The following is a 6,099-nucleotide window of genomic DNA, read 5'->3' as shown; positions in this document are numbered from 1 at the left end:
CTCTTCTAAAGTACCTGGTATCTTTTTCAGAATTCTGGAATGAGGCCAGCTCCAAATTTGCTCCTTTCTGAAGCAATGAGGGGGAGGTGGTGTGAAAAGGTAATGGGTAGGTGGCTAAGGAATGATAGGAACAATAGCAGACAGAATCTCATAAAAAAAAAATTTCCAATTGACTAGGAAATTTGGGAAAAAACTAGAAAGAACTGATCTCTGTGCATTAAAAAGAAACTATTGCAAATGATATTGTCAGGAAATTCACAAGAAGTTCAGGATAAGAAGGTGGAGAGGGAACTGCATTAGGACAAGTTAACTAATAAGTAGCTTTGTAACCGTGTGCAATAAACCCTGTCTGAGCGGTCCACTCAGTACGGCTTCTATGAATTCTAAGGCGTGACACATGTAAGGGGTATAATGAGACTTTTAAATAGCTGTGGGAAGTATGTCACAATCCTCTTCGGTGCCTACTACTTCCCCCATTCTCTGAGAAGTAAAAGGACAAGGAGTGGGCAGGGAAAAGCACAGAGGATGGATTCTCACTAGAACTGAAGGCAAACCACATTCCCGCAGGATGAGAGACAAGAGCTCAAGATCCCGGAGCCTGACATATGGAGATGAGAATGAGCAGAGGATAGAGAGGTTGGGGAGTCCAACATGGCAGAATAATAAATTTTTATTGGCATGGATGAGTGAGAGGGTTCTGGTACTTTAGGGCACTAGAGTATAAAGATTATAACAGGAATTCCTATGGACCAACTATTTGGACTCCATTAAAAATCAGAAAGAAATGTGTATGGAGATCAAAGTCCTTTTTAGGACACACTCAATGGGCTACCACACCGATGATCACGTGAAAGGTAAGATGATTACCTTCATTTTCCGCCAAGAATTCTGAGAGCCTAAGCACCATTAACTGTACTCACTAACACTCTAATTCTGGAGATATCTGCTCCCTAGTGAAATTAGCTCATTTAATGGTTTTATCTTCTTTCTGAAACTGGCAATTTTCCTTCCTGGTTTAAACTGTCATTTCTTGCCACAGCCTTGGTTAAACTATCCCAGTTATTTCACAGATGGCCTCATATTCCAAACTGAAATATCCTCCAGAGCTTTTTCTGTACATTTTATACATTTCTATACTTACTTTACTTACCTTTTTAAATTTTTTATTTTTTAAGTAATCTCTATACCCAGCAGGGGGCTTGAACTCATGACCCTGAGATCAATAGTCGCATGCTCTACCGACTGAGCCAGCCAGGCACCCTTCCTTTCTGATCTATTTTATACTAAGAACAATCTATTGTTCGTAACAGAGAATATTTAAATTGATGCAGTAAAACTGAACCATAACTGATCTCACCAAAGAACTGACAGATTGCTGTCGGCCTGCTGTACAGAGAGCATTTTAGGGGCATGCTTTGAAGACTAATAAGGCAGATTGATGGAGAGATGGGTCAGAAAGCATTCAGATTTTCTTTTTTCAGCTTTGTAAAAATTATAATATAACATTAAAATAATTTGTATTTTTTGTTTGTATTTATGTATTTTTTATTTTTTTATTTTTATTTATTTTTTATTTTTATTTTTTATTTTTTTTAGATTTTTTATTTATTTATTTGACAGAGACAGAGACAGCCAGCGAGAGAGGGAACACAAGCAGGGGGAGTGGGAGAGGAAGAAGCAGGCTCATAGCGGAGGAGCCTGATGTGGGGCTCGATCCCAGAACGCCGGGATCACGCCCTGAGCCGAAGGCAGACGCTTAACCGCTGTGCCACCCAGGCGCCCCTGTATTTATGTATTTTTTAAAGTAGGTTCCACACCCAGCTTGTAGCCCAATGTGGGGCTCAAACTCACAACCCTGAGATCAAGACCTGAGCTGAGATCGAGTTGGATGCTTAACCAACTGAGCCACCCAGATGCCCCTTTTTAATTTTTGTTTAAATAAGTTTTAAAGTAGAAAAATAAACACTTTAATCCTACTCCCTAAACACGAATTAGTTTCATATTTTTCACATTCCCTTCTAGTTTTTGTCTATATGCACACCTTTTTTTTTCTTACATATTTCAAGTGTAGTGAACCTACAACTATGTGCTTGTTTTTCCACTTGATACTATAATTTTTTTCAGATTTTTTGCTTTTTCTCGTATTTTTACCTTTTAGTGTCGTCATGATCTTTCATAATGTACCACAATCTGTTTAATAATTTCCTTATTATCGAATAGTAGCCATGTCTAGCTGACATTGCTCAGGGTAATTATTAACCCCTGGTAAATACAATTTAATAGCCATAAGAAAAATGAGTCTGAGTTATCATAATTTTCTCTAACTGCAGTTATTAATTCAGAGCTGTGATAACTGTCAACCTTCTAACAGGATTACTTTGTATATCACATCTGTCACCTGCTCTGAAGCATACTGCCTGAGCCGCAGCCTCGCAGGAGCACTCGGAAGGAGGGCTGCCTGGGTTGGAAGCCTGGCTTTACCATTGACTTCCTGTTTCAGTTTAGTAAATTACTTGACGTCTTTGCATCTCTGGTTCCGCCCCTGTAAGACGGGCAATGATCATCATACCTACTCGAGGTGATTATTTTAGGATTCATGGTAGAACACTTATGATGTGCTCAATAAATTCCAGCTGTCACTACCGTCATAGTAACACCTGCATTTTGGAGCATCTGTCCTTGTGACTTATTAGTGGTTATGATGAAACAGACCCTCGATCGGACCTGCAGTTGTATGAAAATGAAGTAGTTTCAGTGCAATAGTGTGTTTTATCTGAGACCATTTCATGAGTATATCCAGAGGTTAAAAAACATTTAAAATCATCACTTTGAAAAATTAATAAACTTCAGGAACTTCTCCACCCATGGAATGATGGCAAACGTTAAAATACGTTAAGCTTTTCAACTTACCCAACTCAAGTCAACTGACTATGTTCTTTTACAAATATGTATCACACACCTGTATATGGAAGAAAAACATTTGACGTGCGTCTCAGTGTTCCTTCAAATAAGTGTCTTGGAGGCCATTTAACTTTCATTTTATATCAGACCGAAGCAAGTGTGTTCTGAAATAAATGATGGGAACACAATAGCCCTCTTGGGCTGTCTTGAGGATATAAATGAGTTCATATTTATGCAACAGAATAGTGCCTGAACATAGTAAGTCCTATGTTTACTAAAAACAAATCGTCCCAAGGTGGTGAGACTCTTCTTCATTTTTGCACGATGTAATTGATTATTTGATTCATCTGGAGATTATATAGAGGAATTTCTTTTTATTTATATGGAGATTTTTGTCATTTCTAATTTTTAACTTTTACAAATAATGTGCAAATGAGTATCTTCAGGCAGACAATTCTGTGTTTTTCTTCTTTTGAACTGATACCTTTAGGATAAAATCCAGGAGTGGGTACGCCAGCACAGTGTCAAGAAGAAGCAGTTTAGTTCTGCTTAGGAAGTTTTGCAGGAAGTGGGCAGGAAGGAACAGAGCCAGGGTTTAGGGCACTGCTGGCGATGGCAAGGTCCAGGGAACTGCTGAGAGGTGAGGGGCTCTCCCAACTGCTGCACCGCTACGGGCTGTTTGTAGACAGGCAAAAACAGGGGGTGGTGTGGGGAGAGGAATAATGGGCTGGAATCTGATGAAATGACTTTTAGATCCATCTACACCTTTTCCTCGAAATGAACTTTTCATTCAAATGAAAAGTTGTTTTGTCCCCATATTAAGCCTTTCCCAGTATTAGGGTCTAGGAGTCCTTTATTTCTCAAACATGAATCAAACACCTTATACACACACCAAGATCTGTGTTTGGTATTAGGGATGCAACAATGAGTAAAAGAAAAATACCTTCAAGTAATTATATAAGACATTTTTAAAGGTAAATTTAAAGCCTAGTGAACTAAAGTGATTGACAGATACAGAAATTATAGAGGCAAGGACTAGGGGTGGGAGAGCACCCATCCCAGCATTGAGGATAGGCCTTGGTGGCAGGGAAGACCCTTGTCCCAGAGGAGGTCATGGCAGAGCTGGGTCTTAAAGGACAGGTAGGAGTTAATCAGACAATAGGGAGAGTAAAGAGCATTTGGGGCAGAGGAGATAGCATGGGCAAAGGCCCAGTGGAGACAAAAGGGTGCCTTCAGAGGACCAGCAATTCCTTGTCCTTGGGGAATCAAAAGCAGGACAGGTGGCCTGAGATGTGGCCACGGAGGTAGCCAAGGTCCTTGGACATCACTCTAAAGAATTTGGGTTTTCTTTGTACCATTTTTCTCAGCGATGGCTTTGGGTATATGCAAGCCTCCAGTGGCATCCAAGAATCTGCCTCGATTTCCCCATTTCACCTTGACATTTCTTTCCCTAGGAGACTCACAGCACCTTGCTTTTAAGGGTGACCACTAGCTGTCGCTATTGAACAGATCTAGTTAAAGCCAATGGTTTAGGGCCTAGCCTCGCTGCTAGGGCCGGGCGGCCCCACCAGATGCTTGAGTCCCGCCCCGCCTCCGGTAAGGTGTGTTTATCTGCCCTAAGCGGTGATTCATGAGAAGGCCCGCAGTGACGAGGTGGTGGTAGCTGTCCCAGGACGTGGGCGCGAACTGGGGGGAAGAAATTGTGGTGAAGTGCGGTACACCACCAACAGTCAGCCACTGGGTGGCGCTGTCCCCCTCGACGGCAAAAATGGAGGCTTGTGAAAAGGAAAAGTCTTTGGTTAGGGTGGCCTGGCTCTTTGGTCTTGGGGTGGCCTGGCTTTTCGTGCCCTCGGTTAACCGGAGTTCAGGGTGCCACAGGACTGTTCAAGGACGGTGTAAGGCCCGGAAGGACGCCAACCCAACAGTCCCAGGGCAGCCAATCACAGCACAGAGAGACCCGGACACCAACGGCTTTGTGGTCTTTCAGACTTCAGCTCTCACCGGCGGTCTTTTGAAATCCTCTGTCTGGTTGCTGGTCATGCGACATGCCAGTGTGCCCTCCCCTTGGGCTGTCGTTTCTTTATCCTCCTCCCAGAAACTCCTTTCTCCACAGCCTCTGAAACTCAAGCAGAGCAGGCTGCTCATCTGGAACTTTCCTATTTTTTAAGAACTCACCCCCCCCACCACACACACACCTGCGGCTTTACATTTGCTCTAGGTTCCTGTCCTCACCCCATGTGTTCTAGATGTGTGCAGACTTAATTCTCCTCCTGCCGTTTTTTTTGGTTGTTTTTTTTTTTTTTTTTTGCCTGTGGGCATTGGTGTCCTCAGTCCTGTTGGACCTTCTTGAAAATTCTCTCTTTTCTCTTCTGCCTTTTCTTTTCACACTGGCTCTGTTCCCATTCCTGCTCCCCTCACCCCCTCTTTAAAAAACAGAGAATTTAGACACATTCTAAGCCTCACTAGAAAACTTCTAAGTTTAACAACTAAGTGAAGTTAGGTGAAGGATTGCTGAGGGGGCAGGACCTAGCATGTAAGGGATATTTTGATTTTCCTGAGCATTCTGCATGACCTAGTGACCCTTTGGCGTGGGATGGAGATCTAAGAGTGCTGAGATGTTGACAGCGAAGCAGAGTTGCTGGAGACGTGGTGAGACATGATATCAAGGTGGGCAATGTGTTTTTCTGTTCCCTTAATACTGCAAATTAGTTTGGTTTACATACTTTCCCCCAGAAATTAAGGGCTGCTTCCGGGACTTGGTTAGCATATGTTCCCTAGTGCTGTAGACTGGGCAATAATGAAGAAGAGTGTGGATCTTTGGCAAATTCCATGGACAGCAGGCAATGCGGGGGTGGGGGGGGCGATGGATTCTGTCCTACATGTGGCCCCCTGAGAGGGGAATGGGGGCTCACCCTGAACCACGGAGGCCCGCTGATGGCTAGAAGCATCACACATGCTGGCTTCTTTCTCTAACACGGCTTCGGAGCCCTGCTCTGCAGCGTCAGAAGAGCTACTGGATATGGGGAGATGTTGCAATTTCTACTTATTTTTTATCTTATCTTTTCAAGATTTCTATTTTTGTCTATGCTTTATGTTAATAAATATTGTGTGCATATATTATATAAATAGCAACCGTAGATCTGTTAGAAATCTATACGCCTAATCATTTTTTAGTAATGAAGTATGTGATCAAAAGTT

At 42.5% G+C, this 6,099-nt stretch overlaps 1 non-coding gene across 1 annotated transcript; it reads right to left on the bottom strand.

The window, feature by feature from the left end:
• Positions 1-1,184: 1,184 nt before the first annotated feature.
• TRNAN-AUU (transfer RNA asparagine (anticodon AUU)) lies at positions 1,185-1,257 on the bottom strand. Its single transcript has one exon. It is a non-coding gene; the product is annotated as a tRNA-Asn (tRNA).
• Positions 1,258-6,099: the final 4,842 nt, after the last annotated feature.

This window comes from Ursus americanus, chromosome 2, assembly GCF_024610735.1.
Source record: "Ursus americanus isolate L20-20 chromosome 2, mUrsAme1.1.p, whole genome shotgun sequence".
Classification (NCBI taxonomy): domain Eukaryota; kingdom Metazoa; phylum Chordata; class Mammalia; order Carnivora; family Ursidae; genus Ursus; species Ursus americanus.
This window is presented reverse-complemented; position numbering and strand designations above follow the sequence as displayed.